Below are 18,461 nucleotides of genomic sequence, written 5' to 3'. Positions count from 1 at the left end.
GCCTTCAAATAAAGAGCAAGGTAACATTGATTAGAACATCTGTTTCATTTATTTGCATGTCCTGGGGCTTTAGGTCTTTATGTATCCTGATCTTGTATTCAAAATGGAAGTTTCTGACGCAGAGAAAATATTACTTCCTATGGGCGTGATTCAGTGGATAAATCTTAAAATCCACTTTTGGGCGCATTTAGGGGGGTGTTCTTTGCAGCTGCAGCATCGAGAAACACCCCGCTATTCAACGGCAGTTTGTTTTTTTCTGGCCTCGGGGAGTTTCTTCCTCTCAAGGCCACACTTAGAGGGCGGGATTCTCCCAGAACAGCGAGGTGGCCCAACGGCAGCATAAAAAAAGGCACTCCGGTGTCGGGCCGACCAGAAGTTGCGGAATTCTCCGCACTACCAGGGGCTAGGCCGGCGCCGAAGGGACTACGCGGGTTAGCGCATGTGCTGAACCGCCAGCGTGGTTCAGCGTATGCGCAGACTGGCCAGCGTATTCTGGCGCATGCGCATGGCGGAGCCCTACAGGGGCCGGCACGCAGATTGGTGGGCCCCGATTGCGGGCCAGGCCAATGTGGGTCCTCTCCAGGGCCGGATCCCCCCACACCCCCCCCCCCCCACCCCCCAAGGGCCGCACCAGCCGGCCTACCAGCCCTGTGGGACCATGTCCAATCCACGCCGGCAGGACTGGCAAGAAACCGGAGGCCGCTCGGCCCATCGGGGCCCGCCGAATAGCCGGGGGGCCGCTGCCAACGGGCCCCAATCGGCGTGGCGTGATCCCCAGTCCCGCCCAAAAACCAGCGCCAAAGAATTCAGCAGCGGCATTGGAGAGGCAGGGAAGGATTCACGCCGCCCCCGGGGGGCACCTGGTGGGGAGGTCGGAGAATCCCGCCTAGAGTGATTTTCAGCAGGGGTGGCTGCTTGCAGATTGGGGCGCCATTTTGTTTGGCAGTCCCGATCTTCCTCCCCCCGCCTTTCAAGCCTCCCCCAGTTTTATCAAACCCCCCCCCCCGCACACCTCCCACACCTTGTTGAAGCCCCTGGAAACCCCCTCCCCTCACCCCCCTTCTAACTAGCAAAGCCCCCTCATGCCCGATCCAAGGAACTGCCAGTCTGGCAGTGCAGAGGTGCTCAGGTGCCAGAGGGAGTGCCAGCGTACCACCCTGCCCTCTCCCCAACCACCCGGGTGCTGTAAAATGGCCTGTGAGATCCCCAGAGGTGCCGTTACACCTGATTCCTGTTTGTGTGGACGAGTACTAAATGGCGCCCTGGCGAGGTCTTGCAGGCGCAGCTGGTGAGTGCTGGGCGCTTGGTGAATCCAGCATTCAGGTATTTGAATTATCCATTAGACTCATTTAAATATACCGATCTGGATCTCACCCAGTGAGGACAAGATCCAGCTCGCAGCGGGAAGAGCGAGTCGGCTAACTCACAATCAGACCGGAGTGGAGCGTTGGGGCTCTCGTGCGATTCAACTGTTGCATCTGGATCTGCGCTGAGTGCAACACGGTTGTTGAATCACGCCGTATATACTTGGAGCTCAGGGTAAGGAGAACTTTCAAAATGGCTCTCTGGGTTAGCAGGCACAACATGGCTTTTCAATGCACCATTTTGTACAATTGGTAAGTACATCAGATTTCACGAGCATTATGAAAAATTAAATATGCTAATATTTTGAAGGCCACCTGTTTCTACTTTTGCTTTTGGAATGTTTTTAATCAGAAGGGATTAGTTTTGGTGCGAGCTATTAAGTTTCCCTGGAGGAACTTCCTAATCTCACAAAATAGTCAGCGAAAGATGTGCGAGATCATCAGTTCTCTCCTGACAGGCCAAATAATACACCCTATAACAATGACAAAACTTTTTGTCTTCATGGACCTTAATTGTGGCAGAGAATGGGGTGGGGGTTGGGTGCAGAGACACATTGCAAACCAGCATATATCTCAGGTTGCTTAAACTAATAGGTCTTGGTGATTTGATTTAGGGCTTGGTTACCAAGCAGGCAATGCTTCTTTGAACAGAACTTTCCAAACCTCCACGCCCATAAAACCCAAATGGAACAAGCTAAGAATTAAGACAAATAGTTGCTCGAGCCACAAGGACTCGATTGTTAGAGCTCGGGGCTACCTTTACACAAAAGAGTGATCAGTACTGCAATGAAGAGATTTGCTGCAATTAATACTTAATAATAGCAATAATAATAATCTTTAATAGTGTCACAAGTAGGCTTACATTAACACTGCAATGAAGTTATTGTGAAAAGCTCCGATACGCCACACTGCAGCGCCTGTTTGGGTACACTGAGGGAGAATTCAGAATGTCCAATTTACCTGACATCACGGGCGAAATTCTCCATTCCTGAGGCTAAGTGCTGGCGCCAACAAAGAATCTGCGGGTGATTCACGACGGGAAGATCAGCGCGATCCCCTCACCGATTCCGGTACTGGTGAGGAGCCAGCAGATCGTGTGGAAAATGGACAGAGAATCAGCGGGTCCTGGGCCGCGCATGCGCAGGGCTGACAGGCCACACCGGTCATGTGGAAAAAATGGTACCGGACGTGCTGGAACCCTATCGCGCCCATCCCGATCCCACAGCCCACCCCCCGGCCTACCCCCACCACTTCTGCCAGCCCTAACAGCAGCTGGCCGGCCAGAGGCATGGATATCCCGGAAGAGTGTGGCGGTGCTAGACACTGTCCGCAGTCGGCATGCCAGGTTCCTGACTGCTGGGACAACACGTGGCCCATGCCGTCAGGAACTCGGCCCATCGGGGGTGGAGCGTCGCGGGTGAGCCGAGTGACGATGCGCCAACCGTCTTGAGACTGGGGCGACGTGCGATCCGATGACGCCTATTTAGAGGGGGCGGAGCATCACGAGCCGGCGTCAACCCGGCACCTGCCCCAAATTTGGCGTTGGAAGCCATTCTCCACCTGATCGCCAATCTCGATTTCAGCGTCAGGCTAGGGAGAATCCCACCCCATGGGCGCAATTCTCCGCACTCACGACGGTGCGGAGAATAGCGGGCTGCGTAAATTTTTATGGCCACGCTGGTCTGACGCCCTCCCGCTATTCTCCCCCCCCCCCCCACGCCCGCCTCCCGACACGAATCGCTGCCCGCCGTTTTTTTACGGCGAGCAGCGATTCTCAGCTGGCCGATGGGCCGAATTCCCAAGCCCTTTACGACCGTTTTTTATGAACGTCAAACACACCTGGTCTGACCGTTCGTAAAAACGGCCATAAAGTCCGATCTGGGGAACCATGGCACCGGTTGGCACGGCAGTACCACGGCCGTGCCAAGGGCCCGCGATCGGTGGCCCACCGATCGCGGGCAGCGGGTACTTACCCCGCGCACTCTTTATCCTTCCGCCGCCCCGCTGTATCCATTCGCGGGGCGGCTGAGGGGCATACCGGCCCGCGCATGCGCGGGTTTCAACGAAAATGCGTGATGACATCATCCACGCATACGCGGGTTGGAGTCTTCCAATCCGCGCATGCGCGGCTGACGTCATGTGACGCGCAGCCGTCGCAAACTCTGGCTAGCGGGCTTAACGAAAAATTTGTTAAGCCCGCGATGCCGGAGTTCACGGGCCGCGGATGCTAGCCCCGACCGGGGACCAGAATCGGTTTCCCGGTCGGGGGGGCGGAGGCTGGGCGTCAAACCCGCCCGGTTTTGACGCCAGCCTCACAATTCTCCCGGGTGCGGAGAATCACGCCCCATGTCTTTCGGGACTTGTGGGAGGAAACCAGAGCACCCGGAGGAAACCCAAACAAACACAAGGAAAACTTGCAGACTCCGCACAGACAGTGACCCAAGCTGGGAATCGAACCTGGGACATGGCGCTATGAAGCAACAGTACTAACCACTGTGCTACCGTGCCACCCTTATAAAGGTACTGTACTTATAAAGATAACAAGGACATCTGAGCATCTGGACTCACGACAACTTGCATTTATGGTTTTCAAAATAACCCTCAGATGATTAAAGTCAGAGAAGCCGATTTGTGGTTCATTTGAAAAATTGGCCTTGCGACAAAATAGCTCTATTTTCCTTTTGTATCATTTGCGCGAGTGATCAAACAAAATAAAGCCACTTTTGTATTGCCAATGTATTGGTCCAGATTCTGGGAAATGGCATTGTAAATATCTGGTCTCTTTATGTTTGCTACAGATTATTAATTCCATGTTTAGTGTGCCAATTTCTGGGATACGACAGCCAGATTCAACTCCAGCCTGCTTTAGACTATTGGGCTTCGTAAGTCCAATGGCCTAACAGTCACAGTGGCCCAGATTTCACGCTCAGTAGTGAAGCGATTGCTCTCGCTGCTGTCCTCAAAGAAAGCTGCCCGAGAAGGTCTTGTGATTTCTGCGGTGTGGATTTCCCCTTTCCTGCCAATTTGTTTGAATTTGGCACCAAAGCAAAGGGATGGCCAGGCATTCAGCAACAGTGATTTAAGGGGAGGCGATGGTGTAGTGGTACTGTCACTGTATAGGTGACCCAGAGACCCAGGGTAATACTTTGGGTTCGAATCCCACCACAGCAGATGGTGGAAATTGAATCCAATAAAGTATCTGGAATTATCTGTCCGTAAAACCATTGTCGCTTGTCGATTGTCAGAAAAATACCCAGCTGGTTTGTGACTGTCCTTTCGGGAAGGAAATCTGCCACCCTTACCTGGTCTAGCCTACATGTGAGTCCAGATCCACATCAATGTAGTTAACTTTCAAACATCCTCTGAAATGGCCTAGCAAGCCACTCAAGCTGCTGCAAAGTAAAGAAACTGGATAGACCACCTGGCCTCGACCTAGGCATTGGAAACAGCAAACCTAGCCCTGTTAACCCTGCAAATCCTTCTACGTCTGTCAAAATTGGGAGAGCTGTCTCACAGACTAGTCACGCAACAGCCTGACATAGTCATACTGATTGAATCTTACCTTACAGACACCAGTTTTACCATCCTGTCCTGTCCTGTCCCACCGGCAGGACAGACCAAGCAGAGCTGGTGACACAGTGGTATACAGTCGGGACTGAGTTGCGCAGGGAATCCTCAACAACCACTCTGGACCCCATGAAGTCGCATGGCCTCAGGTCAAACATGGACAAGGAAACCTCCTGTTGATGACCACATACAGTCCACCCTCAGCTGATGAATCAGTACTCCTCCTGTTGAACACCACTTGGAGGAAGTATTGAAGGTGGTTAAGGGCACAGAATGTATTCTGGGGAGGGGACTTCAATGTCCTTCACCAAAGGTGGTTCGGTAGCATCACTACTGACCGAGCTGGCCGAGTCCTAAAGGACATAACTGTTTTATTACAATTCTGGTATGTTATGTTAACTACTGAATGTAATATACGTTACTCAATACTGTTGTTGATGAGGTTTTCTGAATCTCAATGAGAAAGACTCAAAGTCATCCAGTAATAAGAAAGATTTATTGAGTACTAAAACAATAATTTTGTGAGTTTTTACTTTAATATTTATACGAGCATAAGGTTTTTTTTAAAATTAGAGTACCCAATATTTTTTCCAATTAAGGGGCAATTTAGCGCGGCCAATCCACCTACACTGCACATCTTTTGGGTTGTTGGGGCGAAAACCCACGCAGACACGGGGAGAATGTGCAAACTCCTCACAGACAGTGACCCAGGGCCGGGATTCGAACCCAGGTCCTCAGCGCCGTAGGCAGCAATGCTAACCACTGTGCCACCGTGCTGCCCACGAGCAATAAGGTTAACAAGATCTGAATGCAGTAACTATGTTTATCTACACTAACACTCTGAGCTAATCTATACTCCTAGCCTCTTGTCACAATACACCCAAAAGAGAATGGGGAGCAGAATCAGCTTGCATTTATACCCCTGTTAGTACTGCCCTCTATTGATCATCTGATTCTACTGATTACACATTAACCCCATATGTACATGCACATACAGGATCACTACAATAACTGCTAGACTGGATCTGCAATAGGTAGTGGTGGAACCAACAGGAGGGGGAAGGTGAAAAGCCAGAGGCCGTAGTACACATAGATATTAACGACATAAGCAGGAAGAGTGATGAGATTCTGCAGAAGTAGTTCAGGGAGTGAGGCAGGAAGCTAAAAAGCAGAACTTCTAGGGTTATAAACTCAGTATTACTTCCCGTGCCATGTGCTAGTGAGGCTAGAAATAGGAGGACAATGCAGCTAAACATGTGGCTAAACTGGTGGTGTAGGAGGGAGGGTTTCAGATTTCTGGACCATTAGGATCTCTTCCGGGGCAGGTGTGACCTGTACAAGAAGGACGGGTCTACAGTGGAATGGCACCAATATCCTGGCTGGGAGGAGGATTTAAATAGTATGGCGGGGGGGGGGGGGGGGGGGGGGGGGACACACACCAGAGTGTTAGCTTAGAAGGTGTAATAACTGAAGGGGAAATAGAGAACAAACATAAGAGAACAACATCACCCTGCCTGCTCAAATGCAATGGTTCGGAGTGTATTTGTTTCAAACCAGAAGTATAGCTGGTAAGGCAGATGAACTTAAGAGCACTTATTAGTACATGGAATTATGATGTTGTGGCTATCACAGAAATGTGGTTAAAGGAAGGGCAGGAGTAGCACCTGAACGTTGGAGGATATAGATGCTTCAATAGCGATAGAGGGGGCTGTAAAATGCGTGGGGGAGTTGCATTACTAGTTAAGGAGAATATTATAGCTGCACTGCGGGAGGACACCTTGGAGGGCTTATACAATGAGGCAATCTGGGGAGAGCTCAAGAACAGGAAGGGGACAATCACAATTATTACTGCCCCCCCCCAACTGCCAGCGAGAGATAGAGGAGCAGATAGGTTGAGAGATTTTGGATAAGTGCAAAAGTAACAGGGCTGTTGTGGTAGGGAATTTTAATTTCCCCTAAAGTGACTGGAACTCACTTAGTGCCAGGGGCTTGGATGGGGCAGAGTTTGTAAGGTGTATCCAGGAAGGCTTCGTGATGCAATATGTAGATAGTCCAACGACGGAAGGGGCAGTGCTGGATCTGGTACTGCGGAATGAGCCTGGACAGGTGGTTGACGTTTCATTAGGGCAACATTTTAGGAGTAGTGGCCACAATTCCATAAGTTTTAGGGTACTTTTGGATAGGGATAAGGTTAACCCTTGCATGAAGGTGCAAAACTAGGGAAAGTCAAATTCCGATAACATTAGAAAGGAATAGAAGAATTTGGATGGATTTGATTTGATTTATTTGACTGGGTGTGGTTGTTGGAGGGTCAATCAACATCGGAATTGTGGGAGTTGTTTAAGAAAGGTAGCAGGGATAATCCAGGAAACTATAGGCCGCTGAGCCTCTTGTCAGTCGTAGGTACATTATTGGAGAGAATGCTCAGGGACAGGGTTTATACCCGTTTGGAAAGAAATGGCTCAGTAGCGATAGGCAGCATGGTTTTGTGAAGGGGAGGTCGTGCCTCACTAACTTGAATGCGTTTTTTGGGCGTAACAAAGATGATTGATGAGGGGAGGGCGGTGGATGTTGTTTACATGGACTTCAGTGAGCCTTTGACAAGGTGCCTCATGACAGACAGATATAAAAGGTGAAGTCACACGGGATCAGAGGTGAGGTGGTAAGATGGATACAGAATTGGGTCGGTCACAGAAGGCAAAGGTAGCGTTGGAAGGGTGTTTTTCTGAATGGAAAGTTGTGACTACTGGTGATCCACAGGGACCTGTGCTGGGGCCTCTGTTGTTTGTAGTATACAGAAACGATTTGAAGGAAAATGTAGCTGGTCTGATTAGTAAGTTCATGAATGACACTAAGGTTAGTTGAGTGGCAGATAGTGTTGAGGATTGTCAGAGGATACAGCAGGACATAGATAGGTTGGAGACTTGGGCAGAGAAATGGCAAATAGAGTTTAATCCAGACAAATGTGAGGTAATGCAATTTGGTAGGTTTAACATAGAGGGGGAATATACCGAAATGGCAAAACTCTTAGCAATATAGAAAGTCAGAGAGATCTGGGCGTGCAGGTCCACAGATCTTTGAAAGTGGCAACACAAGTGGACAAGGTAGTCAAGAAGGCATACGGAATGCTTGCCTTCATTGGACTGGCATCGAGTATAAAAATCGGCAAGTCATGCTACAGTTGTACAGAACAGGATGTTGCCTGGTCTGGAGGATTTTAGCTATGCGGAGAGGCTGATAGACTCGGACTGTTTTCATTAGAAAGGCACAGGTTGACGGGTGACCTGATAGAGGTCTACAAGATGAATAGAGTGGATGAGCAGGCACTCTTTTCCAGGATGAAATGAAAATGAAATGAAATGAAAATCGCTTATTGTCACAAGTAGGCTTCAATGAAGTTACTGTGAAAAGCCCCTAGTCGCCACATTCTGGTGCCTGTTCGGGGAGGCTGGTACAGGATGGCAAGATCAGTCACTAGAGGCATAGATTTAATGTGTGTGGTGTCTTTGAGGAGATGTGCGAGACATGGTTTTTATGCAGAGGGTGGGGAGTGCCTTGAACACATTGCTAGGAGAGGGTGTGGAAGCAGATACATTAATGGCGTTCAAAAAGCACCTTGACAAATACATGGATAGGTTGAGAATTGAGGGATACGGCACAAGGAAATGCTGAAGGTTTTGGCCAAGGCTGGCATCATGACCAGTACAGGCTTGGAGGGCCGAAAGGCCTTCCTCTGCTGTATTGTGCTTTGTTCTTTGAGGGTAAAGCGTACTTGCCCTCATCCTCACCAACCTGCCTGCTGCATATGCAACTGTCCATGACAGTGTCGGTAGGAGTGACCTTGGTGGAGTCTTTGTGGAGACGAAGTCCCGCCTTCACAATGAGGATACCGTCCATTGTGTTGTGTGGCACTACCATTGTGCTAAATGGGATAGATTCAGAACAGATCTAGCAACTCAAGACTGGGCATCCATGAGGTCCAGTGGGCCGTCAGCAGCAGCAGAATTGTACTGAGCCACAATCTCATGGCCTGGCACATTCTCCACTCTACCTTTACCACCAAGCCATGAGATCAACCCTGGCTTAATGAAGAGTGCAGGTGGGCATGTCAGGAGCAACACCAGTCATACCAAAAAATGAGGTGTCAACCTGGTGAAGCTACAACACGGGACTACTTGCATGCCAAACAACATAAGCAGCAAGTGATAGACTGTGCTGAGTGATCCCAAAACCAATGGATCAGATCCAAGTCTTTAGTCCTGCCACATCCAGTCATGAATGGTGGGCAACTAAACAACTCACTAGAGGAGGAGACTCCACAAATATCCCTATTCTCAATGATGGAGGAGCCCAGCACATCTGTGCAAAAGAGAAGGCTGAAGCATTCGCAATAATCTTTAGCCAGAAGTATAAAGTGGATGATCCATTGCGGTCTCCTCCAGAGGTCCCCAGCACACAGATGCCAGTCTTCAGCCAATTCAATTCAGCTACGTGATATCAAGAAATGGCTGATGGCACTGGAGATGGCTATTTCTCCTGACATTTCTCTGGCAATAGTACTTAAGATTTGTGCTCCAGAACTTGCTGTGCCCCGAGTCAAGCTGTTCCAGTATAGCTACAACACTGGCACCTACCTGGCAATGTGGAAAATCATCCATGTATGTCCTGCACACAAAAGGCAGGACAAATATAACCTGGCCAATTACTGCCCTATCAGTCTACTCTCAGGCATCAGGAAAGTGATGAAAAGGTGGCGCAGTAGTTAGCACTGCTGCCTCACGGCACCGAGGTCCAAGATTCGATCCTGGCCTTGGGTCATTGAGCATTTGGAGTTTGCACATTCTCCAAGTGTTCGCAGGGTTTCGTCCCCACAACCCAAAAATGTGCAGATGTGGATTGGCCACGCTAAATTGGCTCTTAATTCGAAAAAAATAATTGTGTACTTTAAATTTAAAAAGAAGTGATGGAAGAGGTCATCAATAGAGCTATCAAGTGGCGCCTATTCAGCGATAACCTGCTCACTGTCACTCAGTTTGGGTTCTGCCAGGGTGGCACAGCTCCTGACCTCCTTGCAGCCTTGGTTCAAGCATGAACAAAAGAGCTGAACTCCAGAGGTGAGGGGAGAGTGACTGCTCTTGACATTAAGGCAACATTTGATCAAGTATGGCATCAAGGAGCCCTAGCAAAACAGGAATCAATGGGAATCAGGGGCAAAACACTCCTCTGGTTGGAGTGAAACCTAGCACAATGGAAGGTGGTTGCGGTGGTTGGAGACAAGTCATCTCAATTAAAGAATCATAGAAACCCTACAGTGCAGAAGGAGGCCATTTGGCCCACTGATTCTGCACCGACCCGGTGAGCCAGCAACCTACCTTGGCCCACTACCCCGCAACTCCACCTAACCTTTGGACACTAAGGGGCAATTTCGTATAGCCAATCTACCTAAGCTGCACATTTTTGGACTGTAGGAGGAATTCAGAGAGGCCAGAGGAAACCCACACAGACATGCGGAGAACGTACAAACTCCACACAGTCAACCAAGGTGGAAATTTAACCTGGGCTCTTGGCTCTGTGAAGCAGCAGTGCTAACCACCGTGCCACCATGCTGTGGTCCCGCGCCTTCACTGCAGGAGTTCCTCAGAATAATTTCCTAGGCCCAACCATCTTCAGCTGCTTCATCAATGACCTTCTTTCCAACATCTTCCAACATGATTGTACAATGTTCATAACCATTCGCAACACCTTAGACACTGAAGCAGACCACATGCAAATGCAGCAGGACGTGGACAATATCCAGGCTTGGGCTGACAAGTATCATTCATGCCGCACAAGTACCAGGCAATGGCCATCTCCCATAAAAAAGAATCAAACCATCGCCTCTTAACATTCAATGACACTACCGTCACTGAATCCCCCACGATCAACATCCTGGTGGTTACCATTGACCACAAACTGACTGGATTAGCCATATAAAAACTTTAGCTACAAGAGAAGATCAGAGGCAAGGGATACTGCGGCGAGTAACTCACCTCCTGACTCCCCAAAGCATGTCCACCACCTACAAGGCACATCTCAAGAGTGTGATGGAATACTCCCCACTTGCCTGGATGAGTCCAGCTCCAACAACATTCAAGAAGCTCAACACCATCCAAGACAAAGCAGCCGCTTGATTGGCACCCCTTCCAGAAACATTCACTCCCTCCACCACTGATGCACAGTCGCAGCAGTGTGTACGATCTATAAGATGCACTGCAGGAACTCACCAATGCTTCTTAAGCAGCACCTTCCAAACCCACAATCACGATCATCTAGAATGACAAGGGCAGCATGTACATGGGAACACTACCAAGTCCCCTCAAAGTCACCCACCATCCTGACTTGTAAATATTTTGCCATTTCTTCACTGTCGCTGGCTCAAAATCCTGGAACTCCCTCCCTAAACGTCCTCCCATACCAGCCTCCCCAAACAGGCGCCGGAATGTGGCGACCAGGGGCTTTTCACAGTAACTTCATTTGAAGCCTACTTGTGACAATAAACGATTTTCATTTCATTTCATTCATAATAGTGGGTGTACCTACACCACATGAACTGCAGCGGTTCAATAAGACAGCTCACCATCACCTTCTCCAGGGCAATTATGGATGGGCAACAAATGCTGACCTAGCCAGTGAAGCACATCCTGTAGAAAATTAATTTAAAAAAAATGCTGGGTAGGCAGCAAATGAGATTGAAGTATTCTCACAGTCAGAAAACCAGGAAGTAAAATGCACTGATGAATTTTAAACTAAATTTTAGAGAGAGTAAAATATATTAGTGGGTGTTATAACCCTAATGGAGGTCCCGGGATCAGGACCATACAATTTCCCATGATCTCCCTGGAATATGAATTTCCCCTTTAAGGCAGGCATGTCTTCCCCTTTAAGGTGGCTGGATTTCCCCTTTACAAGGAGAGCCGGAGTGTATATAAACCCCTGCCTAGTTGCAGGTGGGGTTAGGAGACCCTCCGGGGAGTAGAGGTATATTGTCATTGTATTGATATAAACCTTGTTTTGGAATTTCAACTTTGTCTATGCGTTCTGCCTTCCGCGGATTCAACAGTGGCGGATACATACAAATGATATCGCTGGAGAGCATTCCATAAACACATTGTAATAGATTATTTTGGAAGGTTTTTTTTCTATCATAATGGAGATACTTGACAAGTGTGAAATTATTTTTCGGGGCCATAACAGTTTTCATCAGCAATTATTAACTTAGTACAATGTGAAAAACTCAATTACAATTCATTCATAACAAGGTGTTACATGGGTTTGTACAGCAGCTGATAGCATAAACAGGCAAATTCACATTGGTTCAGTGATTTTTATCTGAATTATAATCTGAGGGGACTTCAACAGTGTACCTATGGGGAAGATAGAATTACTGAGAGCAACTTCTGGATTTCTGCATTGAACTCCATACAAGCAACTCCAGAAGCTTATGTTGGTTTTAGGAGAGTAAGAATGTGGGCCTGTTGGAGGGCATTTTCTGATACTGGACTATGATATAAATTATAGGTGGCTCTGGAACGACATTTGTGCTCCTATATTACTTTTGAATAGTTCTGATTAGACAAAAGGTACTCATTGGCTTAGATGCCTGTTTCAAAGAAGCAATTTGTAGAAATAGATAGTGTGTACACAATGCTTGTTAATATCAGAAAGGACACGTAATGGCTGTTAGCTATTTTAGCAATACTAATGGCACAAAATGGCTGCCCTAGCCACTTTCCTTTAACAATAATTTACAAACTGTGTAAACTACCTCATGAGAACCTAGGGAATATTTCGACAGCCGCTGATAACAGCTTCACAGAACAAGAAATGCTATGTGTCCTTGATAAGATCAAGGACACCAGCTGCAGACAGGACATCATTATGTTAGTCTTGAGTGATTTCTGCATGAAGTTAGGGGCAAGTAAGACAACACCCGCTTTAACAATATATGTGATAACTGGGATGCTAAGAAAATTGATTGACTGCATGTAATGAAGTGTGACGTGAATATAGTTGATTGATTGTATGTGAATAAGAATACATCTAATTCCGCCCCTTTAATCTGCATATTAACCCATGTGAGCCTTAGCTCAAGTGTGAAAAGGGTGCTGTCAATAGGATGTGGAGCCTCAGGCCTTTTCTCCCAGATCTGATAGAATAAACTGTTTCTTTACTCGTCCTCAGGCCTCCGTGTGAATATTTTCACCGCCAACATTTGGCGTAGTCGGCAGGATGTTGCTGAGCCAGACGCCGCTCAAGCCGGTGGACAAGGCGAGTAGTCAAACCTTTGACCAGAAATTAGTGTCACACAGCGAGACGGATGGCCGGCGAAGCAACATCCAACGAATCTGGTATCAAGGCCTAGTAAGTAAAAGACTCAGTTTAAAATTAGTTTTTTCTTTGGTTTTGTTTTGTTGGTCTGCTATACTTTAGTTATAACCGGCTGCTCGAGGGCCCATGCTGAGCCTGAATTAAGGGGGCAATTGAACTCTTACGTGACGGCCAGAGTTAGTTTGGAATCCGAGATGCACAGACTGTTGAGTGAATGACGGGTCGCGAAATTTACCGTGACACACTGCCAAGCCAGGACTGCCACCCTCCGGGAGTGGACAATAGGTAAAGCCTCTGAGCACAGTCGCCTAGCACATCGGATACCCGGGTGATAGAGACAACATGGTTAACACATCATGGAAAAGAGAGGCATGAGGCCACTTTTCTGGGGTCCCCCGGGGATCCATGAGTCTGGCGTACGGATAAGAGCAAAATACTCTTGTACAAAAAAACAATAATCAGAGATGGGTGGGATCCCGTCGCAGCCCCCGTAGAACAAAGAAACTGGTGGGATAAACAAAAACGAGATACGGCAAAAACAAATAAGGCAGGAATCATCTTAGTTCATCAGTTAGAAGAACAAATGACAGAACTTAAGTGCACCCTCGTGCAGTGTTAATAATGTAAATGACAGATATAAAGCCTTCACACCGTTTGAAAAACATGCTATTTTAAAGGAATTGAGCTCTCACTCTCCCACATTCACACCAAATCATTTTAAGCAGAGCAATAAAGCGAGAAAAGATAGCGGCAGTACAGATTGTGCAAACCAGCAAATGAATCACAGGAAAATGCTACAATTATGGCTAACGACTATAGGGTAATGAAAGGGAACTGTAAACATTGCGGGAAATCAGGACACCACAGTCATCGTTGGCATTGCTGGCATACGACAGAATTCGGGAAATCTAACTCAATTAGCCCATAAGATCATGCAGCATTCCTGGAAGCAGAGGGGAAAGAAACAGGCTCCCTGGGGATGGACATTTTAAATTAACTAAAAGTTTAGACATGTCCAAAGGAAAAGAAAAGAAAAAAAATCAAATAAAGTAAAAATCCAAAGATCAGACTTCGTGGCCATTGAGGAATGAGGAGGGTAGGATACAATGTCCAGAAACGTGTAACCCAATTAATAAAAGTGGAAGCCGGTGGATTACAATAAGACACACTGATGCACAGTAAAAAAAAGGGGCTGAAACGCTCAATCAGCTTTTTGTTCAGAAATATCTGAGGATGACAAATCCCCGTCCCAAATCAAAGAAAGGGGAGTAAAGTCAATACAAGATTAAGGTTAGAAACTTAACAATGGATTCTTGTCCAGAAGAACTTCAGATTGTTTCAAATTTGCGAGATCGGTTTTCAGTTTGAGATTAAGCCTTTCAAGCCGTCCAGATAAAACTCGGCAGTAATTCAATTCTTTTGAATCAATAAACAAACCCAGTAATATCTCTTTCAAACACTGGTTAAATAGCGAACATTGAAAATTGAAATCAGTTTAAAGAACAAGAAAGAAATTTGAGTAACATTAAAGGAAAGAATAACTAAAGTTTGAGATCACGTAACAGATGCAAATGGCATTATTCCAAGTTCTCTGCCTCCTTCAGTTCTGTACAAAAATGTAACCATTTCAGCAAGCAGGTCACCTGCACAAAAAAAATATGCGTCTCTAAGAATAGCTAATGCCTATAAAATCAATCAGTGGAAATTGACTGAAATGGAATAACACAGGTAATGTTTTATGATGAAGTAGAATGGCAGATCTTGTTCAGTATTTTAATTAAGCGATTGTGTAACTGCTGTCTCACAGTTAACTCTGATATTTGCGACCTGTGAGAATGTGTGTGTTTGGTCTGTGAATGTTAATCTCTCTCTAAGATTTATCTTCTGTAAAGTAACCTTGAGTTTATAATTTGCAACTTTGAGTAGGCTCCAGAAGGATTTTTACCAAACTTATTTTGGTTAAAGCACTGAAGTGCTAGGTTTCCTTTGTGAGTGTGGTTATGTTTGCGAGTCGTCTGACATTGTGATTTAAATATCATTGTTTGAGTGTAATTAACAAATTTTTCTTTTCAAAGGTTATCATTGACATTTCCAGGGTAATTTTGATACATTAGGAATTTTAATCAGGGTACCAAACCATGTATGTAAGAATAAAAAAATATTAGTTTTATGGTGTTCATTGGAAGTTAGGATAGTGGAAATACATATGACAGTTGAAATACATCTGACCAATCTGGTGTTTCATTAGTTCAGGGTTAAAACCTCCCTGACACAACATAGATGTATTAATTCTGAGATTGCAGAATTAAGTGTCAAGGACAGGTGGGTAAATAAAATATGTCCACGATCATGTTTCTTGTTTAAACAAAAGAAGGGTGGTGACAAATTAACGTCTGGTAGAGAACTCTTATTCCACCCCCTTTTCAAACCAGCAGAGAATTGACCCGTGCTTGTTAATGCCTGGATTTGGTCTGTCTCTCTTGTGGGGACCATGAATTTGTATTCAGTTGAATTGTTTTTTGGAGCAGGCGAGGAGCTGGATTAGGGGTTTTCCCCTCTCCACACTCTGAGCTCGGGCTTTGTAATTCTGATAAAGTAATAAAAAAAACAGCTGAAGATGCATTTTTAATTGGAACTTACAAATCTTAAGTTTTGAATTGTCAGATATATTCAGATCAGTGAATCCACTCTGTCCCATGCAGAATGGATCTTTTGTGTTTTACTTTACAAGTAACTACAAGTGGCACAATATTTGCAGTAGCTTCAGGAATTTGAGATAGTTGAGTTATTGTAAACTGGCTAATTAACCAGGAACATCAGGGTCGGGTTCAAGCGCAACAGAATTAGGCGCGTAACCACAAGGAAAATAGATTTGCAAAGGTTGTAATATATGAGAACTACTAACCCCTGAATAACACACGTGTTCGGCCCATACAGGAAAAGCTTTATACGGACAACATCTAACACCTGCTGACGACCAGGACACTTTTCCACTTTTCCTTTAAATTTTTAGATTAAACATTCAAGAAAGGCTGGAACGACAGCAGCAGCTGTGGGGACTCGTGATAGCTCCTGCGATCTCAGAACTACAAGCACATAAGAGCACAGGAACATCACTGATTTCACAACGGACACAGGATGAATGTAGCGATATGAACTATGACGCTTTATGTAATTTTATTAACGGGGTGTGCATCCCAGCAGCCAGAGACTGTAACAATAATATAACTTATTATACTTTTTTATAGCTTTAAAATACCCAATTATTTTTTTCCAATTAAGGGGCAATTTAGCCTGGCCAATCCACCTAGCCTGCACATCTTTGGGTTGTGGGGGCGAAACCCACGCGAAACACGGGGAGAATGTGCAAACTCCACATGGACAGTGTCCCAGAGCCGGGATCGAACCTGGGACCTCGGCGCCGTGAGGCAGCAGGGCTAACCAACTGCGCCACCATGCTGCCCATATAACTTATTTTTATGCGTGGCTGTTGCTACATTCGGGGAAAGACAGCAGATGCGTATGCAAATTGTGTCTGTACTTCTCGCACGTCCTGGTATTGTTTATAATATGAAATGAATATGTATTGTGTTCTAAGTAAGGTTGTTATGAAGCAGGTTGCCAATGACACGGGTGACACTAGATTTTGAGGGCATGTCAACCTACAGAAGAGGCATCTGTATCCAGCCCTAGGGCCATGGAAATGAGCTTTGAGAGGTGAAAGGTTTCGAAGATACCCCAGAAACTAGAATTAGTTTGCTGGTATCTGTGACAGAGGTTCACATGGTTTACAGTCTAGGAATGGGGATGGTAGCTCATACTTGGATTGAAAAGACCACATTTTTTGAGGATTTGAAACAAGGCTTGAAGATTCACAAAGTTGGGCTAGAGGGAGAAGTTATTTGATGGACAGTTCTGTGGTTAAAAGATACAGGGCTGAGAAAGGAAATATACAGAAGTAAAACTTGGAAAGCTAAGAATCACTTTGGACTGGGTCCTGGAAAAACTGAAAGACTACTTAAGGGGCAGTGTAAAGTATACTTGTGAAGTGAGTTTTTTGGTTATCAGGGGCTGCATTCTCCAACCCCCCCCCCCCCGCCGGGTCGGAGAAAGCGAAGTGATTTGACCACTTCTTGGTTCCTGATGCACAGGGTCACTGATGGTGTTCACAAGGCCATGCCACCATCGAAATCACCAACCCACCAAGAGAGACATTTGACCATTATCTCCACGTCTGAACCTTCCTTTGTCAAGTACACAACAAGGAAGCCGCTTATGCTACGCTAAGAACATAACAAGACAGCGGCCACTCGGCCCAACGCACGCAGAGAATTGCCAGGGGGGCCGCGTAGATTCTCCGGTGCTTTTAGTTTGTCTGTTACAGTGGAAGTTTTAAAATGTCAAATCTTGTTATGTCACCTTTTCAGCTATCAACTGGAAGTACAAATTTATTTTGTTAAAGTTATCTGATTCTACACTGGATCATACCCAGTAAAATGCTATGAGTGAAATGTTATATGCAAGGAATAAGAGATCCTTTTACAGATGAAGATGAAAATAGGGTCTCAATGTGAACTACAGTGGATATATATAATTACTGAAAAACAGTATAACATCTATAAGACGAATTCCACTGACAATGCCTCATTGAGTCACATTACTTTGTATTACAACATTGAACACATAAAGTAAACAAAAGTAAACTGTTGTGAATACTGGAAACAAGAAATGTTAAAATTGTTGGAAATGTTCAGCAAGTCAGGCAATGGTGTTCTGACAAAAGGTCATTAATCTGAAACATCACTATTTCTCTATCCATAGATGCTACCTGACCTGCTGAGTATTTCCAGCATTTTCTGTTTCTATCTCAAAATCTGTTATGCATCCTGTGCTTTGCTGAGTAAAATGGATTCATTTAACATCAGACAAATTTTACTTACATGTTTATAAAACTGAAAGAAAGAATATGTAATGAATGATTTAATGCAGAATTATTTTTCAATTTAAGGAAGAGGTCTCAACGAGGCAGTTGCCTAAGAGCCACGTTATTCAAATTAAAAAACGCAAGGGAAAGAAACTGGAATGTGGCCCAATGAATCATTAGAAGAAGAGCTTGAAGATACAAAAATAGCAGTAATTCTTCACTAACTTGATTAATACAAA

The 18,461-nt window shown here is 45.8% G+C and overlaps 1 protein-coding gene across 1 annotated transcript in view; it reads right to left on the bottom strand.

Moving 5' to 3' along the window:
- Positions 1–18,461, bottom strand: part of ksr2 (kinase suppressor of ras 2) — a 592,582-nt gene that overhangs the window by 163,776 nt on the left and 410,345 nt on the right.

The sequence above is a fragment of the Scyliorhinus canicula genome, chromosome 1, assembly GCF_902713615.1.
Source record: "Scyliorhinus canicula chromosome 1, sScyCan1.1, whole genome shotgun sequence".
In the NCBI taxonomy this organism is placed as follows: Eukaryota; Metazoa; Chordata; class Chondrichthyes; order Carcharhiniformes; family Scyliorhinidae; genus Scyliorhinus; species Scyliorhinus canicula.
This window is presented reverse-complemented; position numbering and strand designations above follow the sequence as displayed.